Source organism: Heptranchias perlo, chromosome 30 (genome assembly GCF_035084215.1).
Source record: "Heptranchias perlo isolate sHepPer1 chromosome 30, sHepPer1.hap1, whole genome shotgun sequence".
Taxonomy (NCBI): domain Eukaryota; kingdom Metazoa; phylum Chordata; class Chondrichthyes; order Hexanchiformes; family Hexanchidae; genus Heptranchias; species Heptranchias perlo.
In genome coordinates this window covers 3,543,123-3,567,953 of record NC_090354.1, presented here as the reverse complement: position 1 = coordinate 3,567,953, position 24,831 = coordinate 3,543,123, and the positions used below count along the sequence as shown (strand labels likewise).

General features: G+C 37.6%; 1 long non-coding RNA gene across 1 annotated transcript; it reads left to right on the top strand.

Annotated features, from left to right (window-relative positions):
- The first annotated feature begins 2,593 nt into the window (after nucleotides 1-2,593).
- Nucleotides 2,594-23,234, top strand: LOC137300093 (uncharacterized). Its single transcript, XR_010958022.1, has 3 exons — nucleotides 2,594-2,682; nucleotides 19,536-19,588; nucleotides 23,157-23,234. It is a non-coding gene; the product is annotated as an uncharacterized lncRNA (long non-coding RNA).
- The last annotated feature ends 1,597 nt before the right edge of the window (nucleotides 23,235-24,831 follow it).

Below are 24,831 nucleotides of genomic sequence, written 5' to 3'. Positions count from 1 at the left end.
GATAGTTGACATTTTAACAAATGAGAAATAAAAAAAATCTGAAAAATCACTTTGAGTATACGAAACAAGTTAGAGCTACTGGAAAACCTTTAAACTAAAACATCTTTGTAGATACATTTTCATAAATGAACAATCCATTGAGCGGCCGGAAACTGAAGGACATGTTTGTGCCCATTACATTTAATTCGTGCCTTCAGGCGTAAAGTTCTGATTATTTTGAGCTTGCACTTGAATTATACTTTTGCCATCATTACAAACCTGCTCACTCACGGACTTGTGACTGTTACAGTAAATTCAAGGGGTTAAAGGCTATATCGTTCAGCAAAATGCAGAAAGATGAAATGAATGCAAAACGTTAAAGGCAAACGGTATTAATGGAGCTTATTTAACAGCAGAGACGTTTCCAACTGGGTTAATAATCATCATAAATGCAATGGGATATGCTTAACCAATAAGTCAGGACAGTCTAAAGAAATTGCACAAAAGCAGATCGACATATAACAGAACTGATTATCCCGTACTGACTATTTTTTATAAACTGCAGTGACTGTCTCACTACTGGCTGTCTGTAACCGGTGTGACTGTACCATTACAGACTTTATATATGCCAAGGCTGATTATCTTATTACAGCAGTAACTATAAACCAGGCTCGAGTTTACAATTATCATGATAACTGGATTAATTTCCCATTACTGAGCTTGCACAGAATGCAATTTGTACTTGAACACAATTTGTTTTTATCAGGACATTTCCAAGAATGTGTTCACATTAGACTACACGTATGCCTATTGAAAGTATTTGTGTGTGTGCACGCATAGCAATATTAAGAATAGAGCAGAACCCTAAAAATATTTAACTTTGCCAATTTAGCTCAGCCTTTATATAAGTACAAATAAAAATCCAGAACTATTGTTTGGCACAGAACTTGAAATGGCAAGTTCGCTACCGTTTACCATTTTTGTTCATTCATAGCGGTCAGTAGAGCTGAATATACTGCATTGCCAGAAGAGTATCAATATCGCTGCATTCAGCATAAATAGATATCAATAATCTTTATTCAAACACCGTGAGTTTATATATTACAATCTGCCGGATGTTGCACTCCGACACAATTTTAAATATGTGAAAGTAGCGTTTCCGCCCTCAAAGCTTTCAAATTGTGCCACTACCTAAAGTAATCTCATAAATATTAATACTCGTTTATTTATTTCTTTTTCAGAAACTGCCGTTTTAAAAAAATCTTCGGATCAATCTTTCACTTGTATACACGAGATATATTGCTAATATATATCCTACTGTATATACCTGTTGTTTGTGCACACGTGCATCACACAAGTATTCGAATCCACATTATGCGTTTATGATAAAAATATATTGCAAGCAATATATGCAACTAGTTATTGACTTCCGATTTAGCCACTTATATACAAAATTTTCAGGTAAATATACACACTATAGTGCGCCAATGTGTTGCCTTTATAATTCTTTTGGTTACAGCTCCATTAAAAATTCTGTACATTTGAGTGAGATGCTTTGTATTATTGTCCTATTCTGTGAAACTGTGTAGCCTGCTTTTGAAGAAAGTCTGAAAATAAGCGTGGGTATATAGATAGATAGATAGATAGAGAGAGAGAGAGATGTGAATAGAAAGAAAAGAAATAACATTATCCGGTTGCAACTAAGAATTAGGAATTTAACATAAAGCTACACAATGGGATGTTAATAATCTCTACGCTGTACCTTTGACTTTACGCCCGGCCTCCGACAAAATAAAACATCAGAAGCAACAGACATTAGAGAGGGAAGTGATTCAGGACCCGCCAAAACAATCACACAATTCATATTTAATAAATGTGGCAGTTATCATTTAGTAAAAATTCGCACTATAAACTCAAATATATGTTATTTATAATGTGTCCAGCGAGTTAAGCACAGCTCAGTTCACTGTGAATTTTTGCAATTTTGATGGGTCGCTCTGAATTCAGTACAATTATTAGAAAATTCGCTTTTAAAAAAAATCTGAGGGTTTAGGTGTGTAAGAGCATCTAACTTAAGCATGAAAATAATGAACTTTAAATCACAAAAGTAATTTCAAATCTTTGCAACCGTCACATGATGTCCAACAGCCAACCAAATTAAGTCTTTGTGCGTTTGCTGTTTAGTGTGTGTAAATTTTATTTAAACATTAAGGAAGTCAAAACTCCATCCCAGCGATTAACGCATACTTAATGGGATTAGCTCTAATCCTCGGCGCAAAATATTTATTTTCCTCGTGAGTGTTCGGAAAAATTAGGCGCCATTCAAGTTCAAGTGCGCCAACGGCGAATTGAGGTTTTTTTCTCCCTCGGTTTCCTACGCGCACCCAAACGTAAAATTTTCCATTAGTCAGAAATAAAGAAATAATTCGAAGAGGGAAAGGACAAAAAAGCGAACGCAGGAATTGGATTCTGTTCTTATTTGTAAATTGTGGGGTGGGGGCGGGGGTGCGGGGGGACAAGTTCAATTCCATTGAATGTAATGAAGTTAAGGACTACTTGCAGTTCGTGCTAGCCATTCCTTTGTGTTTAGCCCTGACCTTGCAGTTGAACTTGAAAGGCACAATGTCAACAATCAGACGAAGCGCCGCGGCCCCGACGACGGTCTGGTCTCAGAAAAGAACATAAAGTTCCCTGGCTAATGCAGTAAGTACTCGCTACCAAGGCGATGGGATGATAAGATGTACGTTTTAAGATAAGTTTTGAAATTAATGATGGGGATGAAACAAAACTTTCAACAAATAAAGTCATAACTTGCTTTGCTGTATCTGAATGAATAAAGAACAGAAAAGGCTTTAAGAGACTTTGCACTTTCTCCCCATTCATTTGGATAAAAACTGGTCATATCGGACCCATTATAGCCTGTTGCAATTGACTGGCTGCTCCGTAATCGATATGAAGCCACAAGCAAGCTGTGGGTCTGACCTTCTTAAAAAAATTGATTGGATTCTGTGTTGTGTAGTTACATTGGGCCAAAGGAACATTTTGGCACAAAACAAGCCCGCCAAGGACTTTCGAAGTTTTAAATGTAAGAAACCGTGCTAAAATCCAATCTAATCGAATGGACTGGTTCTCGTTTGGCAGCTTTGATACAGAGAATGTGTAACTTTGCAATTATGACTATAATTTGCCGCGGGCATTTTCAGTTCTCGCGAGCTATTCTTTTAAAGTCTAAAAAAAAGTCTTGGTTTTCAGCGATTTCTTTGTGACGCAATCGATGTTGTTTTCACAAATGGCTATAGCACTTCAAGCAACTAGTTCTTATATCTCACAACCTTCTTTCCAAGTATTTGTCGATTCACCCCGAACAAAAATAAATACAATTGATATGAAATTGTAAGAAGTACTCTATTAGTTCACGAGGATACTCCGATCTCAACATCCGACGTTAATTTAGTTCAATTAAACCTAATTGGTTTTAAAACAAATGCACACTGTATCGTGTGTGCAGGTGCAGTTTAATTAAATTCCTTAATTATATCGACTATACTAACATGAATGGGAAATGTGCCTTGATGTTTTTGTTTGTTTAATTGATTGTACAATTCCTCTAGGCGAATGTCTCCCATCCATTTGAAGTTCAGACCAATGATCCCACTCATTAACATGTCCTCAATTGCCTGTTCCTGCTCCTCGCCCACAGAAATAAAAAAATCAGCATGTTAAGTTTCAGCAACACAATGATTATAATGTAAATACATTCAGTAACTATTATATAATTTAACTGCAGCCACTTAACTTTTGCCAACAAGATTACGGGTTAATTGTAAATATAACTTACCACGTACACTTTCGCAGAGTTTGACAGTTTTGATACAGAACAATAAAAACCAGCATCCATGCTTCGTCAGACGTTCAGTTACATTTAGTACACCAGTTTATTATATTCACATATTTGAGTGTTGCGATTACCAAAGGCAAAATAATGAATCAACATTTTAATTTCAGATTCTTCATTTTTGAAAATATGATGTTTGAAATGAGCTTGGGCAAACATTTATTAAAAATATGATAGGAAGTCCTTGTTTATTGCATGGACCGTTTGATTTTTAAAAAACCCAATTAGAATAAAGAACGTGTGGTTAAGTTTTCGAAATGACAATTCTCTATTCTGATTTAAATTTATATTTTAGCTATTGAATATAACGTAAAATATCATACACCTTTCCATATCTAACAGTTGCTCTATGAGGCGGCGTTTTATATTGGTAAATATCTATATAATATTTAGACATGTTCTGGCAAATTCTGTAGTTATTATATCCTGAATATTTATTTTTCTGGTTTTCAGATTTCACTGATTTGGTTACTGACTTTTTATGTTGTATATTGTGCTGTTGTGCGATATTAATCAAACGGCTAACATCTTTTAACATGGTTCAGTATTATTTTTCTACAACGTTTATGTGACTGAACTGAAAATACAAAATAATTAACAAATTATCAGCACTATATTTCAGTTCTGATGCAATTTAACATTCTATGTTTTATTTTTTTGAGTGTGTGTAAGGCAGAGAGTAAAATGTATAAACTGTCTCGGCATTGACTAACACATTGGAAAAAGATTTGTGAGCAGCACATTCAATCTCACAGGAAACAAAGCGTGAGTTCATAAGATAAATGCGACAAACTTATCGCAATATTATAAACAACATTCCCCACTGTACATATACATTTTGATGTAATGTTATATAACATAAAGCCGAGTGTCCATTCACTGCCGACATGAAACATGTAAGTACTTCGCCTGGGTAGAATACATAAACAGAAAATATATTTAATATAGCAAGTACGATATTAATTTCAGCAACAACAGGAACAAATATTGCAGTGCAAATATATTCGGGGAAGAAAAATCACAATCCTGTCAAAACAATGGATGTGAAATATTGGATAAAAATTCAAAACTATTTTGATATAAGCATTGTAGAATAGGGAGGAGATCTCACATGCTATGATTGATGCATGGATCTCAGAAATCATATGTCACATTTTCAGCTGATAAATGCATGTTGACGACAAGTGACTAAATTATAAAATAACTATTCTGAATATTTTATATAGGCTGCAGCGAAAGTTTAGCTAAAGTATTTTATACGTAGTTTTCCGTTAACACTATAGATGGCTATATACATACATAGATTTTGTATGTTTAAAAAGAACAAAATATAGATGGCTAGGCTGAAAGCCTTAACCGAAAGCATATTTACACAATTTTGCAATTGTGAGGCGTTGACACCTAGTTTACATGCACTACCACTTTATGTTTGGTCAATGGAGTTTTCTCAGTCTATCAATCCTTAGCAATGATGTGGAGATGCCGGTGATGGACTGGGGTTGACAATTGTAAACAATTTTACAACACCAAGTTATAGTCCAGCAATTTTATTTTAAATTCACAAGCTTTCGGAGGCTACCTCCTTCCTCAGGTGAACGATGTGGAAACGAAATTTCCACATCGTTCACCTGAGGAAGGAGGTAGCCTCCGAAAGCTTGTGAATTTAAAATAAAATTGCTGGACTATAACTTGGTGTTGTAAAATTGTTTACAATCCTTAGCAAGGTAACAATGGGAACTAGCTCCGATTTCTGATCACTCAACCTCAATTAAAAAATGTAAAAAGAAGTTCCTGAAAGATGAGCACTCCTGAAGAACATTTTTCTAAACATGGAACGATTGGTTCTCTTTTTAATTTTTAAATCTAATTATTATAGGTAATGTAGGTAAAGGTCTGAGGACCATTGACGTTACGCAGGGCACCAGCGACGTTGAAAAGCGAAGAAGACGAGAAAAATCAATAAGCAGTGGATTGATAACGCCAAATCTAGGCCAAATGTCATAACAAATAAATGGCCGAATTTAGAAACGGGATTGTTAATAAATATGAAACAAGTTGAATAAAAATAGAAAAATTTTGATTTTAGTAATTATTGAAGAGAAGCGAATTTCTTTAAAGATTTTAACAAAGCCCATTGTCTAAAAGTGTGGAAAATGAAGCATAGTCAGCTCGTATTAAATGTCAGAACCTCTGTGCTAAAATATTCCATATCTATCTATCTATCTATCTATCTATTTATCTATCTATCTATCAGTGTGGCTTGTTTTCTAACATCTATAGTTTCATGTTCATTGTTTCGTCGAACAGTTTAGTGAAAGGTTTTTCCTGTGCGTATTGGATGCTTTTGTAATGACATTATGGTAAGTAACATTCCGCAGGCTGTTTCAGAATTAGAGTATTGCACCCGTGACGTTGCCTTAAGCGATTGTAACTTGGGAATGCGGAAGGGAAATGCAGCTCTCCAGTTCTAGTGAAGGCGGGAATGTTTCTCTTTTAGACTGATGTTTCAAAACCAGTAACGCATAATTGCCAAAATATTATTTTTATTCTATGTTTTTCCGTTTTGTACCACGCCTTGTACATATAGCTTAAAAAGCTCAAAGTTTTATAGACATTTCCTATATATAAAATAATTACCACCGTTAAGCTGTCGCTAGTGTTGCCCAACCTTTGGAAACCGTTCCAAAATAAGTGACACAATAAACCAGTTATACCTAGTTTCAGTTGTTGGTGATTTATATCACTCATGTAGAGAGACGGTAAAGTAAAAATTAAAATTGATATTTCCACAGACTTGTCAAAGCGCAAAGACAAAAGAGTCCTCACAAAGCGTGATTACCAGTACCAGAGAAATACTAGTTGTATCCTTCCCCTCATTACAATCTTAGAAATAGATTATTACACCGGCAGCAGGCTTATTATGATAAATGTCTATTAGGGAGAGGATTGTAACCCGTGGAATCGCGGGTGTGTTATGGATTCAGTCTCATCTAGAACGTAAGATAAATCAAGGACGGGAAAAGGCCATTCGATCCATCCTTGTAGAATGAAGATATCGATTATATTGGGTTACAGGCCACCATATAGCTCACTTTCGCTGAGGGTGAAAATCCCTACAAATCTCAATAGGTAATTAGCATTTTGCGGCCCAGAACAGTGAGTGTGCAGGTCAGGGTGATTTGTGACTTGCAGGTGATGGTGTTACCATTAAGTTGTTGTTCTTGCCCTTCTTGATGGTCAGGAGGCTGAGAGACGCTGTCTAGGTAAACTTGATGAGTTACTGCAGTTTAGATAGCACATACTCCAACCACAGTACACCGGGAGAGTGATTGATATTGAGCCTAGCGGCAACGACACCCATCCACTGCTCTGTCCTGGATGGTGTCAAGCTTCTTGAAAGTTTTTGTGGCTTCCCCCAATCCAGGCAAATGGCGAGTATTCCACGTTCCCGACGAGCCTTGTAGATGGTGGCGAGGCTTTTGGATGCCAGGAGATGATCCACTAACAAGGCTGACCAAATTGAAACATAAAATGCAGGAAATACACAGCAGGCCTATCAGCATCAGGAAAGACAAAAAAAAACAGGATCACATGTTCGGGTGCAAACCTTTATCAGACCAGATACCTCACACGTGAGTTATCACCCCCTCACAAATGGAGATATTTACTATCTTACACGACTGCCTAGTTATATCCGTTTAAAACTCCTGTGACATTTTATGAGTTGGGAAAAATAATTTCAAGGAATATTTTTGTGAATTTTGTATTTTGAAAAAAAAATCAAAGGGAGCAGCTTTGAATTACCACCTTGTCATAGTTATGTTATATGTGTGATTTTTAATTTTTGTTTTATATTACTGAAGCATTATGCAAATACACGGTAATATATCCTTCCTTAGGACATTAAACGCTTTCTCGCAAACGTTCATGCTGGTTTTAGTAGAAGATGGGCATGTGAAAAAATAGCAAAGTGGTGACCAGTAAAGGCGCAGCATGTACAGATGCTGCAGGGGCTGAAAGGTCTCTTGAGAAACACAGTGCTCTGTGAATTTCTGCTTACGTGTACATTTTCTGCATTGAATTTGATTCCTTATATCATTGACGCTACACATTTCTTTCAAGGGCTTGTGCTAGAATGGAATATTGGATGATGGAAATGCACATCTCTGCTTTCGGTTTTATTTCAGATTTCCAACATTTCCGGGTTTCCCTTTTATATCTCACTTATGCCGAAACCTATTGCACTACAAAAGTAGAGAGAAGTTTGTCGCCTGAAGTATAGTTTGTAATTTTTAACTTCTGTATTGATTTTCTGGTCAGTTATATTCACTTTTGTTTCCAAAGGATTCGGCATAGTACCTGAGATAACCGTCACCTCGACCTTGAATGCATAAGATGCTGGCAGGGAGGCATTGAATCTTGTTCAAATAAATAATGGCATGGGCTAAATTAATGCAGCGTAATGTAAGCCAGTCCTGTTTATAACAATCCAACAGAATTGGCAGCTACGTGATACAAACTGTCTCATTACTTAGTATTGATAGATCCACTGTGTATGCTAATCATTGAATTGCATCCTTCACGTTGCTAAGTTGATGAGAAAAATTGACTCATTTTTGGTGAAATCGCCTCTTCAAATCCCGACCTTAAAAACCTCATATCTTAAAGTGTTGATATTTTATTTGACGAACGTCTCGGCCCAGAGAAAAAAGCAGTTTGGTCTCCAATCTAGTTACAACTGAGATGGGTCTACAAACCCATATTGTAATTACAAGAAAGAAATGCGTTACATAGAGTTGTTATATTATTATAAAAATTGAAATATTCACAAAATATTAGTGTTTAGAAAAAATAAATTCAATGTTGTCAAATAAATTATGGCATTTAGTTGGGAATAACGTGACTGATGGCGATAAGAATGCAGGGCATTATGGAATAAGAGACCATTCAGTCTATCCAGCCCACTCCTACCCAATGATCCTCTGTAATTTATAATATCATAGACTCTCAACAGTTTACTAGGGTCGAATAGGTAAGAGTCGAACCAAAACAGGAAAACAGGGCAACTCCAACGAGCCGAAAAACGAAGGTGCAGCTATCATACTATGAGGTCTATAATTCATCGAAATGAACCATTCTAGAACCTGGGTGTGGCATTTCATCTGATCTCGACGTTATTTTTTCTGTAACCTATCTGTTTTAAAATCTAGTGAAATAGCTGGCTAGTGTTTCAAAAGGAAGTGAAATGGGTCGAGTGCTAACATGAGCTCCACGGAGTAAAACGCAATAACCGCAAACATCCACAAGCCGCTGTCCTCCAAAATTAACTATGGCAGGAAGCTCTTTGTAACATTTGTCAAATCCGTGCCATCTTTCCTGCAGCTCCCTCTTTGAATCTCTTCAATCAGGCTTCTGCCCCCGCCACATTACTGAAACGGCCCTATCCAAAGTCACAAACGACATCCCTGTGACTGTGGTGCACTATCCCTCCTCATCCTCCTCGAACTCTCTGCAGCATTTGACATGGTCTGCCACATCGTCCTCCTATAATGCTTCTCCTCTGTGGTCCAGGTCCGTTCTTTGGTTCCATTCTTACCTACCTGATCATAGCCAGAACATCTCTAGCAATAGCTTGTCTCCCCAGCCCCTCGCCATTGCCTTAAGGATCTATCCTTGCCCCCTCCTCTTCCTCATCTGCTTCCTGTCCCTTGGCGACATCATCTGCAGACATGGGTTCAGTTTCCACATGTAAACTGACAACACCCAGCACTACCTCTCCTCTACCTCTCTCGACCCTTCCACTGCCCCTGTGTTGTCAGACTGCTTGTCTAACGTCGAGTCTTGGGTGGACCATAATTTCCCCCAGTTTAACATTGGGAAAACAGAACCAATGTCTTCAACTACATGCCAAAAACTCAGTACCCTTTCTCCCATTCCATTCCCCCTCCCTGGCCACTGTCTAAGGCTGAATCAGACTGTTCGCAATCTTGGCATCCTATTTGATCCTGTAAGGAGTCGCACAACACCAGGTTATAGTCCAACAGCTTTATTTGAAATCACAAGCTTTCGGAGCTTTGCTCCTTCTTCAGGCAAAGATCCGAAAGCTTGTGATTTCAAATAAAACTGTTGGACTATAACCTGGTGGTGTGCGACTCCTTACATTTGTCCACCCCAGTCCATCACCGGCATCTCCACATCATTTGACCCTGAGCTGTGCTTCCAATCTGATACACTCTCCATAACAAAACCCACCTACGTCCACTTCCATAAGATCGCCTGCCTCCATCCCTTCCTCAGCCTATCTGCCGCTTATACTCTCATACATGCCGTTGTCACCTCCAGACGACTATTCCATTGCTCTCGTGGCTGGCCTCCCATGCTCCACCCTCTGTAAACGCCAGCTCACCCAAAACTCTGTTGCCCCTATGCTATCTTACAGCAAGTACAGCTAACCCATCAGCTCTGCCTTCAGTGACCTACATTGTCTCTGGGTCCCCCAATGCCTCAAATTTAAAATTCTCAATCTGGTGTTTACATCTTTTCATAGCTTCGCCCCCCCTCCCCTATTTCTGTAATCTACTCCAGCCCTACAACCTCCACTCCCCCATCTCTCTGTTCTTCTCACTGGCCTCTCGTGCATCCCTTCCATCACTGGCTGCTGTGTCCATCTGCCTAGGCTCCACGCTCTAGAATTCTCTCCCTAAACCATTCCATCGCTTCAACTCCCTCTCCTTTTTTAGGGCCCTCCATATAACCCACTTGTTTGACCACGCGTTTGAACACCGCTCCTAATCATTCCTTCTTTAGCTCTGCGTCCGTTTTATTTTAATTATACCTCTGTGAATCGTTTTGGGGCTTCTTTCTACGTTTAAGGCACTATATACATTAAAGCTATTGTTGTGATAAGGCGTTATATAAACCCAAGTAACATTATAATCAGATAAAATGTCAGAACACGATGACAAAAACTAAGTCAAGGTTAAATAATACAACGCTGAATGATTTATGTAGAATAACATAATAAAAATCAAACTGTAAAAATTGGACATCTAAAAATAACAGAATTAATACTGAATATGTAAAAACTGTGATCAATTACTATGGCCGTGTTAATACTATCTAGCTACCTCTACACGCGTCGTAATTGGTGTGCGTTTACAATAGAGTGCACGGATATCTTGCAATTTAGAAAAATAAAAACATTTGATGTTCCATGCTACCGTAAAGAGTGAGAGAGTGAAGGGACAAAACACAGGAGGACGAAACAGAGTGTGGGAAGGGAGAAAACGTAGAGAGCCAGTAGAGAAGATGGAGAGAGCGATAGAAAAGAAGGAATGTAGGGATTAAGAGGAGAGATACTGAGAAAGATTAGGGAAAAAATGAGACTGCCAGGGAGGATGGCGAGAAAACGGGAAAGAGACAGAGAAAGGGAGAAAATAAAATACACAAGGAATGGAAGGAGAAGTTAAGGGAGAATGAGGAAGAAGTAAAAGCAGACGAGAGTGAAAAGGATTTCTTAATCCAATGTAAATTATTTTATAATTGTGGCTAGTAAGGAATGCTATCACTGCTGGGGACTCTAATCTGTCAGGAGATATTAAATGTATTCCCATAACTTAGATAAAATCAACTACAGACATACTTTAATACAGTTTCACAAGCAATTTCTTTGCAGGATAGTTTATTACTTGATTGGTTTGACGGATCATTGTCCGCAGGCGTCTATGGGTGAGGTTATACTGTTAGGTATGCGTTGCGGTGAAGTGATTTCTGCTTCACAGTATTTCTATAGTGGCAGTATAACTCCAGAGTTAGGTCCTCATCTGACTTCACAACTGGTGCTGTGAGATTCCGTGGGAGTGCGGTCCGCATTGCTTGGGTTTAACTCTGTATGGATTATAACTCCAATGCAGTTTCAAACTGGGGTTAAAAAGTATCCACCGGGTCTTCTGGACCACATAGACATCTTATAACTTGAAACCATTTTTTGCAATGTTTCGAGGAAGCAGATCCTTGGTCTATGCTCTGAAAATGTTCCAATGTACAGACCTGCAGCGAAGCTCCATGAACGGGTATCGGCTGCCGTGCGCAGATCTTTCTCCTGGCTACCAGAGTTTAAATTATCACAATCACGTACTGCTCGGCTGGAATCAATTATGTAGTCACCGGTAGCTGCAGTATAAATGTAGCCTAAGGCTGATTTTGTTTTGCTACTTATTCATTGTTGCACGTTGGTTTCGGTTACCCATTGACCCAAAAGTGGCAGCATAACCCTGGAGTCAAGTCTGGAATGCACTGAGGCCAAGTGGCGCAGGATTCTCCTTGGGGAGGCCATCTAACTCAGGGGTAGTGTCATTTGAGCGTTGCAACTGCTCAAGTACATTATTGGACCTTCTGCGTAAACTTGTAATTCTTTCTATTGCTCAAAAAGCAGATATTTCCACCTGAGAACAGAGTGTAATTTGCAGTTATAACTCATTAATTGCAACTATGCACCCACTAGCTAAGCGGCTCAAATCAGTATATATGATGTGTGATCCATAAGCAGCAGACTACAGTTATACTACTAACTACGCGTCCCTTCAGGTCACAAGAAGGTCCAATATAAAAGAGATCTGCATGTGTGCGCTTGAATGCTAGTGTAGGGCTCTGTTCCCTGGGCACCTCATTTTTAAAAGTAGGAAAGAGGAGGGCAGCATTCTGCCTTAACATTGAAAGGAATCCGACGTTTTAAAGTTCCCACTAGTCCAATGGACCGCCTGGGCACTTTTCAAATGAGGCTTTGTACTAGGATGGAGTTACCCTGTAGCAACTGTAAACATAAATGATGTGGAAAGGCTGTTGGAAATCACAGGCTGCTTGGCTTTAGGTTGGGTTTACACTGCAGCTACAGTCTGAAGGTGCTTACTGCAGTACGGGTTCCGGCCACGCTTACATTACTCGGCTCCTGCCTGACTGGAACTCGAATCCTCCTGCCCAGGATATACGCATGTGCAGAGCTTGTTCCCAACAATTGCTCTGATCCTGATTCCAGATTTACCCTGAAAGTTTAGCCAGTGCACATAGGAAATTGCCCCGCGCAGCAATGTACATGCAATGTTATTGCGGTGGTTGGATTGGGATTTGGCACCCAACTATGTTGACACTTTCACATAGATGCCTATCCGATACAGCCATCAAACAGCATGAAAGTTGCAGTGTAACAACCTATTACAAAATATAAATTTGCAGGTACTGGGTTGTGCTCTGAATGTTCATATTTGATCTATTTGGCGCTAAATTTGCCATGTCACTTAAAAAGGCCACTAGATGATTGGTGTGGGGTATTCACACTGGTTCAGTATTGAGGCACTTTAGAGGTTGGGACTGAGTTACATTGTTGGGGCATCCAACATTCATATATCTAACGTGAAAGTGCTTGATGCTGACATCAGATGTTTGACCTAGAAAGAATTCCATTCCCCAGTATTATCATTCTTCAATGGAATACAAAACTCATACAAAAAGTCATTAAAATTCAAGTACGCATGGCCAATTAATCCAAGCTTACAATGATTTCAAGATGTTGCTTTTATAAATTGATTGTCAGTAAAGGAAGCTGTAACCTTGGATATTTAATGCTTCACCAGTTTAACATACAGGCCACCTTAACGCAGATCAAAGACTTTTACTAGTGGAGAGACCATAGGCGCCATATTGCTTTGAGAGTTCAGCTTTTACCACGTTGCGGCGGGAGTTTCCATGAAGATTTCAAACTTTGGCACCAAATGCTACTTTTTTGCCATTCACCATACAATGACAATCTAGGTCCACGCTCTCTGTTATTACTGAGCAACAAGTTAGTAGATACCAACGTAAGTAATGGGCCTGAAGGATATGTTCTAACCGGTCAAAACCCCTCACTGGAAGCAAAGATGAAAGCTCCTTTCCCTAAGTGGGTGATATTTGCATGTAATGAATCTTGTTACGGACGAGTGCTCCGTTTACTCGTTTCCAATTAGAAGTATTAACATCTAAAGCAGATTGAAGTATGCCTGCTATTATCTGGCTATCTGTAATTATCTGATCCAATCTTTTTGCTGTAAAGGTTAGTGGAATTTGTTTCAGTGGCCGTTTTTATTCAGTGAGGTCAAGCATCTCATTGGATTAGAGTTTTTTTTTATTGAAGATAATAAACTAATCTGGAATCGATAGTTAAATAGTTGGTCCCAGCAGCTATTGACAATCAACACACTTTTATCTGTGTGAGTGGTACTAGGCAGTAAAAATATTTTAATTTACTGGTACAAAGTCGCGAGGAGAATAACATATTAGCACAACGGATTAATATATATATATATATATATATATATTTGTTTTAGCATGAAACATAACACTGAGTACGTTGCATTGGGAAAGTAAACATAGATTGATTATTACATCAAAGGGCATTGTTTTCTTGTGATCTTGAGAACTAATTAATTAGTCTTGTTTGTCCACGAAATTGAATTGTTCGTTGTTGATTCTGATTTTAGAAATCGTCACGCACTCACCGAAGAAAGTGATTCTGCTTTTCGTTTTATATGTTTCAAAATATTTTGTGAAAAGGCAGTTGATAACTTCATTCATAGATGCTAACATCAGACTTGAAATGATTACTCAATATTATTAAAGGAATAAATTGTATTTATATAGCACCATTCACGTCCTCAGGACGGCCCAAAGCACTTCACAACCATTTCATTATTTTGAAGTATGACTATTGATGTTAGGTAGAGAAACGCTGCAGCAAATGTGCGCACAGCAAGGTCCCACAAACAGTTATGAAATAAATGAGCAGTTACTCTGTTTTAGATATGTTGGTTGAGGGGTGTTCTTTGGCCAGGATACCGGGAGAGCTCCCTTGCCCTTCTTTGAATAGATCCATGAAATATTTTGCAATCCTCTGAACAAGTAGACCGGGCCAGACGTCCCATCCGAAAGACTGCACCTCGGGCAAAGCTTCAGTACTGTAGTGAAGTGTCAGCCTAGATGATGTGCTCAAATCCCTGGAGTGGGGCTAGAGCCCACCACTTTCTGGCTCAGAGATGAGATTGCTCCCACTGAGCCAAGATACAGCCAAAGGACAAAAATGCAAACAGGTTCCTGTTCTTTAGTAACCATAGTAACAGAAACAATACATATCTCGTATGTAAAAGCAGAATCCTGCAATTTGTACCTGGTTACTTCAACGCTTGCCAGCGTCGCACACTTCCAGAGAACAGTTTTAAAAATGCATTGATTATTGACTCGGTGCACTGATTTAGTGACTCGTTGTATTAATAAGTAACTCGGGAGCATTGATCAGTGACTCGGTGCATTGATTAGTGACTCGGTGGATTAATTAGTGATTCGGTGAATTAATTACTGACTCAGTGCATTCATTAGTGACTGGGTGCATTAATGATAAGGCAAGAAGTGAAATATTCGAGTTCGGCACTGCATTGGTGCAGTTTTCACATACAGTCCCCTCTTAATCTGCCGGGTCACCATTGCCCTTTAAGGATGAACTTTAACACGATTAGTGTTTCGGTTGGCTCAGAATGCTGGTGCTCTTAGTGTATTTCTCTAACAGTATCTTTCTAGTATTTTACTTACACTACATACATATACGCATAGAATTTTACATACATTCTACATTAGTTTATATTTTATATAGCTATCTGTAATATATATATCTGGGGATGCTACATTATGAAAACAATCTTGAGCCTGAAAGACCTGCCAAAAAGAGACCAAGATATGACACAACGGGAACCAAAATCAATTCTTCAGATCCATTTAATCATCTACAATTAAAATGTATGTTTTTATTTGTGCATTTTGCGAACGTTTTTAATTATTGGTAGTATTTTTGTTGGTTTGTATGTTATTGTTCCACTTTGATTTGTAAATTTGCAAAAAAAGTAGAAACATTGTATATCTGCCTTACTCTGAAAGCTTCACGACAGTGAGATTAATTATACAAGGCAAGCACACAAAGAACCATATTCTTTATATTTCAAACAACAGCTTACTCTAACACAACTTGATTCATATAAAAACCTGTCAAAAACATTGGCTTGGGGTTTTGCAATCAGCCTATGAAAACAGGGAAAGAATTTATCAATAATATGTTGAACGTAGCCTTCTGTTAGAATGTGTTTTTATTCTACTTTATGCGCAGTACATGCCGACGGTTGTAAACTTGGTCACACGTGGTTGAAAACAAAATATTATGCATGTCACTTGCTAAAGCGAGTAAACCAGAAAAGAGAAAGGCTTGTTGCTAGATTCCAGACAGTGTCTGAGAAACGCACCGAATTGTATATTTAAATTGGTGGAACACAAAGCAAAGGCCAAGAGAAATATCAGGATATTGAGGAAAGTTACAAAATTTGGAAATAAATTGCCATCGCAATGGGAAACTCCATCGCCGGCATCTCCACATCATAAAATAATACAGACCGGATATTGCATCTTAACGTGAGTGTGGTCAACCGGATGTTATTGTCAACTGAAATCAATATTTATTCACAATCACAAACATCCTGCTGTAGGCAATACTCCTGAACCACAAGAAAGAGATTCAAATATATAAGCACCGTGTAAGAGACACATTTGTGATCTGAGAGTAATTATAACAATAATAAGATCTTACCAAAAAATGTTAGCGATTCATCTCTGTAGGTTCATATAACATTGATAACCAGGCAATGTGTACGTTACTAGGTTCATCAGTAGTTTTAAAAACGATGGGTAAACAGCGTTAACTACTTCACCTTATATAACACGAGGTGTGAACAATGAGACGGTATGATGAGTTATAGGATGAATAAAAAGAGTTTTTATTTGCAGAAAGTTAAAATATATACATTATTCGCGGATGATTTGAAGAAGAGACAATGTGGAACAAAACTCGCACATTCATTGACACATTTTAACACACGCCTTTTGATACACATTGTCTTTTCCTTACTCATGTATTCATCCACTAATATATACCAACACAGGTAGGCTCATACACTCACATATACAAAGATCCAATAAATCCCAATGTACAAATAGTCTGTAAATGAAACATGTTCCTCCGAGCTCTTTAAATAACAACAACAAAAACTTACATTTATACATGCATTTAACATAGTAAAACGCCCTGAGGCGCGTCACAGGAGCGATTTTCAAACAAAATTTGACACCCAGCCACATAAGGAGATATTAGGACAGGTGACTAAAAGCTTGGCCAAATAGGTAGATATTAAGGAGCGTCTTAAAGAAGGAGAGAGAGCAAGAGAGGCGGCGAGATTCAGGGAAGGAATTCCAGAGTTTAGGGCCTCGGCAGCTAAAGGCTAGGCCGCCAATAATGGAGTATTAAAATTGCAAATGCGCAAGAGGCAAGAATTGGAGGAGTGCAGAGATCTCGGAGGGTTGTAGGGCTGGAGGAGGTTGCAAAGATAGGGAGGGGCGAGGCCATAGAGGCATTTGAAAACAAGGATACGAATTTTAAAATCGAGGTGTCCCTGGACTGGGATCCAATGTAGGTCAACGAGCACAGGGGTGATGGGTGAACGGGAGTTGGTGCGAGTTAAGATATGGGCAGCAGAGTTTTGGATGAGCTCAAGTTTATGGAGGGTGGAAGATGGGAGGCTGATCAGGAGAGCATTGGAATAGTCAATTCTAGAGGTAACAAAAGCATGGATGAGGGTTTCAGCAGCAGATGGGCTGAGGTGGGGCGGACTCCGATATAGCTTTCAAGTTACAAAGAACTTCATTCTACTTTAGTGCTTCTCTCCAGGTGTGAACAGGTTTGAAAAAAGTGCATATTCAGAACGGGTTATATATTTGCATCACAGGGCTATATCTGGAACAATGGATAATTCAAAGTTATATATTTGAAAATAAAGAACTCATTTCAATAAAGTGAAATTCTTCCATTGTAATCACTCAACTAAATTTAGTTTTAAAAATCCAAAAGATAATAAGAACTTTGAAAGAACATAATATAATTTTGGAATATTTTATGTGAACATCATATGGGTATTCATGATCCATTTAATAGGGCAATTATTTTCTATAACACTAGAAGCAAGTGTTGCTTCACACAATCGTAGAAATTACAGCAGGAAATTGTTTTACTCATTGACTGGCACCCTTCACTATAATCCCACCCCATGTCCTTTCCCGGTATGTTTTATATCCTTCCGTTTTAAATACTTATCCGATTACTTTTAAAAATATGCTATTGCCTCTTCCTGAATAGTTCTCCCAGTGATTTTCAGAATTCTGCTCCAATTGTACAATTTATTTATCACTTGGTGGATTCCGTTCTAATATGCCATCAAAGTTACTTTTGGAAACATCTAAGACGAGTATTGGGCACATTTTGCTGCATATCACTTATAAATAGGTATAGAATTTTAACTTCTCAGGTCATCTGCTGTTTCCATTGCATTGAATGTACTTAACCACGTCCTATTGACTCCAATCACATATAAACCCCAACCTAGAAAAAAAGCTTGTATATATAATCTTAAACCAAGCATAAAATAATCCCTCATTATGAATTGCTCACCACATTAACTGTCAGTTAATGTCGTGAGCAATTCATGTCAGTCATGTCTGTCCCACTAACAACGTCTTGTAAATAAAAGGCATGATAAGCCAAAGTGTTTCAATTTAGATTTAGCTGCAGCATGGCAGAATCAATGAGCCGGAGACTAAATGTATCACACATTAATTTATAAGAAGTCTGTGGACCCCCAAATCGATTGATAAAATAGCACTGTGTTTATCAGGATTAAGGGAAATAATAGGCAAGGTTTCCTTTGGTTACCAACAGATATTATCCCATGTCCTAAATCTGAATTTTAAAAAAATTCTAAAAATAAACAGCAGTTTGCGGTAGAACCCCTCTCCCACGAGGCACTGTTTAGAATATCTAAGCTGCATGGTTACAGCTGTTTGAAATATGTTAGTGTATGCAATTTGAAATGAAACGTGTAACCAGTGTCATTTATAGACTAAAGCTAAAAAGTATGATTTACTTTCAGTAATCTACTTTGAATTCTTAAGAAATGTCTTTAGTTTCTGAGTCAATCAGGTATGATATCACGTGCTCTCGCTAATTTGGAGCCCTCCAACACAATCTGTCCCTGTTCAGGGTAATAACTGAAACGTAATGTAATTGGACTGATCAGCCGATTGCGTTTTTCAGAAATATCAATAAAGATCCAGGATAAAGCAATCCGTAACTTAAATGTATATTTTCCAATGATACGACCATGCATCCTTACACAGACTCACTTCCACGGTATCTATACAGGTGCGCCATTTCACTGGTAATATTTGTGGGACTGTATGTATTTCATAGCCCGTTGTATTCAGTCGTAATATGTGTAGGTCGCTGAATCTATTCGTGAAAGAAAATAAAAAAGATATAGATACTTTACAGAAACACCAGAGGCTGTCGATTAGTAAATAATACAGAAGCCTATGAAAAGGGAAATAAATTGACAAAAAGAAAATAAAACGATCTGGTGGTCTGTTGAATGTAATTGGAGGAATGAGTTGCTGTGGGCCGAATATCCTTTTCTCGTTGACTTTTCGTTCATGTCCTTATGTAATTCCGAGTGACACTGATAGTTCCTCTTTTCTTATTCTCCAGAATGGATACCAATCCTATCACAGTATGTAGTGCTATTACTAGACTTCCAACAGGTGACTATGAAATCTAATTTCTTGATAAGTAGCATCATTTTATGATTTGTTGTTAATGTTGGAATATAATCTATCCGACTATTAGTGCTCAACATTTGTTAGCATTATTCTATGCATATTTCAATCTCCGCGAATATGGTTCTTTGTGTGCATCCATGTACATGCGCCTCTGGTAAGTATGTATATGCATATTTATGTGGCATGTTTTTCTACATGTAAGTAACAGATTCATATTCAGTATGGTTGGCACTGTGTCGTCTTTTCATTTTATATTTAAATTGCATTCGATGACGGGCTGTACTTTATAATAATGACTAGAAGGCTATGTTTATTTATACTTTTAATACAGCCCAGTGTGAAGCTGTTTACCAAAGCGCAAAAATAAAGCTGTTACAACAAAAAGCTAAAAATCAGCAATGAAAAAGTTAGAAATACCAGATGTATTAAATGCAATTTTAACTATTCTATATATCAGTAGAACAAAGAAATTGAACAAATAAATAATAATTTTCAGGATCAACTATAAAGTTTCCGATTATTAATCTTATGTTAATTTCGACGTTTATAAATTATATAATTAATAATTCCCCGTTATAATAGAACACACTAATGTTCCAATATTTTATGAGTACAAATTCAAAATACAGCTTCTCAAAATGACGAAGTAGGCGTTCCGTATATTAAAAAATAATCAAATTAAACTTAAACCAACCCATTCAAGAAGGATTAAATGGACCCATTCTGGTATTTTTCACAGACCTCGACTTTCGGAAATTAGGTGATAATGTTTCATTAGCAGAGTATCTGTCCTGTTATTTCTCAATGTCCAAAGCTGCCATTTTAACGACATTCTGTTAACTTATTTTAGAATACTAAGAAAACAAAATGTTGTTTGTACCCTCAATTTTGTATAATGATTTCTGAATTAAATTGTGGAATTATTTGCTGCTTCTGTGTTACAATCCAGAACGATATAGTCAGTAATATTAATAATTGTAACACATTGCAACTTCTTCAATTGTTTCACTTAGTTTTGTTTTGCTTTTTAAAAGCAGTAGAAAGCTTGGCTACTTTATTTACGTACTGAGAGTTTCATTTTAGAAATGGCTTGAGAGTAGACGTGATATAATGAACTCAGAGTGAAGACTGGATAGAAACGAAATCGTCGTGTATAATTCTAAGAAGCAATTGTATAATTTTAGCATAAACAAAAGATCGTGTGTCGGTGGCATTCATCTTTAAGAACAATATTTATCTAGGTAATTTATAATTAACAAGGACATTTTTAAAAAGTAAAAATTAACTACAAGATATAAAAATCAAAAGTATTTACATTTGGATAAAAACGAGGATCCCCATTTTTCGCACTGTTTGTTCAGTTTCAAATCAGAAGACATATTGTAGGTAGACACATATTTTGTAACATTGACTTGACAACAGGTCAGGGCTTGTCCACAAAATCTGCTAAGAGATGTACGTTTCATTGTCAAAGTATTTCATAAAATAAAATAACATTTCACAACATAATACATGAGAGATTGCATTACTCTATGGTAAACACCGATTTACCCAAACGTAAACAATGTTGCGCATCGACGGCATTATAATTTATTGAAACAGAGTTTAGTTGGACATATACATCGACATATTCTGATCTGGAGGTTCATCTGTGAGATACTTTATTTTGTCATGCATGTCTTTAAATTACCGTCCTTTGTATCTTGCTATGTCTTATTTGTTTCCCTTACGTGTGTGTATGTCCATCTATGGAGCTACCCATCTGTTTCTTTGTCTGTCTAGCAGTCCGCCCATCTATCTATAGAATATATTTATTTATATCCAGAGAGACAGGGAGGAAGAGCCTGGTGTATTGTAGATCATAGATGGTGAATTGGTTTCAGAGCAATTTAAGCATCACACGGGAACGTCCATGCCCCATTGGCCTCTGCTTTTCCCTCCATGTGTTTTTTTAAAATAAAGTTCTAATTTTGAATGTTACAAAGAGGAACTATCGTCCCTAAATCAGACATGCAAAATTCTATTACTCAACGGGAACATATAGAACGCTTCTCCGTGTTCCTTCGAATTGCTTTTTGTACAGTATAGAGATACCTGCTCATATCAATGTTCTGTTCTGTAATTGGTAGTACTTTCAAAGAGTTCGGTTCTAAGACAGCTATGGTTAATGGTTTCACAGAAACGGCCCTGTGAAATCATACAATCATAGTATCATAGAATCAGCACAGACACAAATACAGCACAGACGGTGGCCGTTCGGCTTTGCCGTCTTGTGCCAGCTCTTTGAAAGAGCTATCCAAGTCGTTCCACTCCCCCGCTCTTTCCCCATAGCCCTGCAATTTTCTCCCCTTCAAGTATTTATCCAATTCCCTTTTGAAAGTTACTATTGAATCTGTCCTTTCATGCCGTGCATTCCAGATCCTAATAACTCGCTGCATAAAAAAATGTCCTCATCTCACCTCTGGCTCTTTTGCCAATTACCTTAAATCTGTGTCCGCTGGTTACCGACCCTTCACCCAGTGGAAACAGTTCCTCCTTGTTTACTCTATCAAAACAAAAATGACTTGTTTCTTCCTGGTTAAGGGTAAGGGTCCAGCAGGTAAATTTACGGAAAAACTCTGCATTTAGTCCACTTCCCATCAAAAGAAAATGATGCATTCTGACACATCCCCTCTCTCCAAGTAGAGCAAAAAGTGAAACCTATGGTTGGATTGTCTTGCTTTCTATGGAGGAAGAATTTCTCTGGTCGCTTTTTGCAATGCCATCGTAAATAAGTTATGTGGACTTTCTATAATCTACGTTGTCAGCGAAATGTTCATTGCGTTCAAAATCATGTTGCTACACAAACCAAAAAGGCGTTTATAATTTCGCTGCAAATAGGAACCATAGGAAATCTTGAAGAAACAGTTGAAGAATAAGAAGAGCTAATTATTCTAAGAATATTGCCTTCTTTAAGATAAAGGCTTTGTGATTGTAGTGGAGGATAATGGGTTAGCCTACGTAAGAAATCCTTCTCTCCGTTGTTTTAGAGGAGGCTTTGATTAACATTTCAAACCGGTTCGAAACCTCAGCTACATAGGAAACGAAGAGCAATTTATCTGCAGCATTGACTTATCATCCCACATCGTAATTCCAAGGCCAAAATGCGATTGTAACTTTTCTCTAGTAAATTTTCAATTAATTGAAGACTTTAATTAAAGTGTTGGGTTGTCCAGCTCGTTCGTGTGTTTCTTAATGCTGCGCCTTCCTGTAAAACCGTATTTCATTACATTTTTCAATCCCACTGTTCCGTGTGAGAGTTTACTACTTTTCATCTGCCTTTAAATAACGTACCTTTCAATTCAAACTCCTTAAATAGTTATTTTTAACCTCATTCATCTAGTCGTTTGTTGCAATGAAAAATCCAACTTTGCAACAGTGCAATAAAAAAGCACAGAACGTGCTGGTAATACACATCAAGAACACAGCGTCGGATAGAGAAACGTTATCCTCTGTGCTGAAGTCTAATCACCCCGCTGTGAATTTCCAACATTTGCTGTCTTTATTTCAGATTACCGGTATTCGCAGTTTTTGTTTAATTTGGACTTCGCGAAACTGTGCCGTTTGCAACTTTAAAAAACAGCAGGTCAAAATCCACAGGTATGTGAAGACCAGGAGCCTTTTGCAGGTACTAAATGTCAGGGGACATTCATTTAGAAATGGCGATTGCTAAAATATGTCAACTGCATATCAATAATTCATATTTCCATTTAAAATGCATTTATATGACTTTATTTATGGGTTTCCACGTATTTAAAATAAATTTTAATATTTCGAGATGATCCTAATAAACTAAGATACATTAATTACACATGTGTGGCATGTGGCATTGGGTTAATGCTATTAAGTATTTAATGCGCCATCTACGTAAAATCTCATGAATTCATAACTTTGAGATTCTTCACTCCATTGGCAAGGGTGTATTTGCATGAGAGGACTCAAGATCAGTAAGGACTGAATATTATAGATGTAATGATTTATTACTTCGACTACATAAACTGGCTGGATTCCATTATTGCCATTAATGGAAGTCATAAATACTAGCTGTGGTTTAATAGTCGTACGACCAAATTGAAAAGGTGAGATATTTTATATTATGTTAAACAAGTCAGACTGTGCCATTTAGCGAAATGTTGTGCACAGATTTTCCGCATAAATGTGAAAGTCGTGCGATGTTTTGGTTGCTGCTAATGGCTACAGCTGGGAAATGAATCCTGTTTATTAGCATCCTACCACACCTGTATAACCTATGGGGGCCATTACGAGGTTTTAGCCAAATTCCATTCTCAAACTTAAGAGAACATTTCGCGCACTTCAGGCGTTTTGAATGGATTGAACATTGACCCATAGTCTGAAAGATTTTAATGTTTTCACGATGAAAAGCTACCAATACAGATTGAGCAGTGCTGGACAAGGAAGGAGAGAGGGAAACCGGGCGGAAATATAAGAGAGCGAGAGCGAGAAAGCGGTGGAGGTAGCAGTGAGACAGAAAGAAACAGACAACTAGAACAAGAGCTCTGTGATTCTATGACGAGAGAGACGGTGGGCAACAGGAACAGACAGAAAGTGGCAGAGAGACAGAAAAATAGAAAGAAAAATGCTTTCGCCGCCAATATATGAGGAAAAATTTTGAGGGTGCTTTATGAACATACTAAAAACTGAAAGTTTATTCCCATGTCATTTACAACTTATCTTTTATGTTGTGCCTTTGGTGTTGTTGTGGGACTGGTGTAATTCACTTTTTTCTATATAACAACAATTAGTAGCGATAAAAGGAAGTGCTCTTCATGTCTTTGATTTGATTTTTTTTGTAAAAGTATGAATAGGAGAAACAATGAATATTAATACAGATGTCACTTTATTTTAGAATTGATTTTAGAATTATTTTACTTCCTCGTAATTTCACGCCAAAATCTATCATGCGACAGTTGAAACGTGTTTATTGGTAGTTTTGCTCTGGTACTTCATCACTAATAAATGATTAAAGATAAGATGCCTACTGCTGAATTGTCATACAATGCTAAACGTTTCAAGGGAGATATCAGCACATTGCCGATGCCTCTGCGACGTCACCTTTTAGTGCATTTTACACTTTAAAACAGCTGATTAGAGACAGGCTGGGAACGGACAGTTTTGGTTAGAGCGCCCCCTGTTGGAATTTCCTGCTGCGAATGGTGAATTAGGAG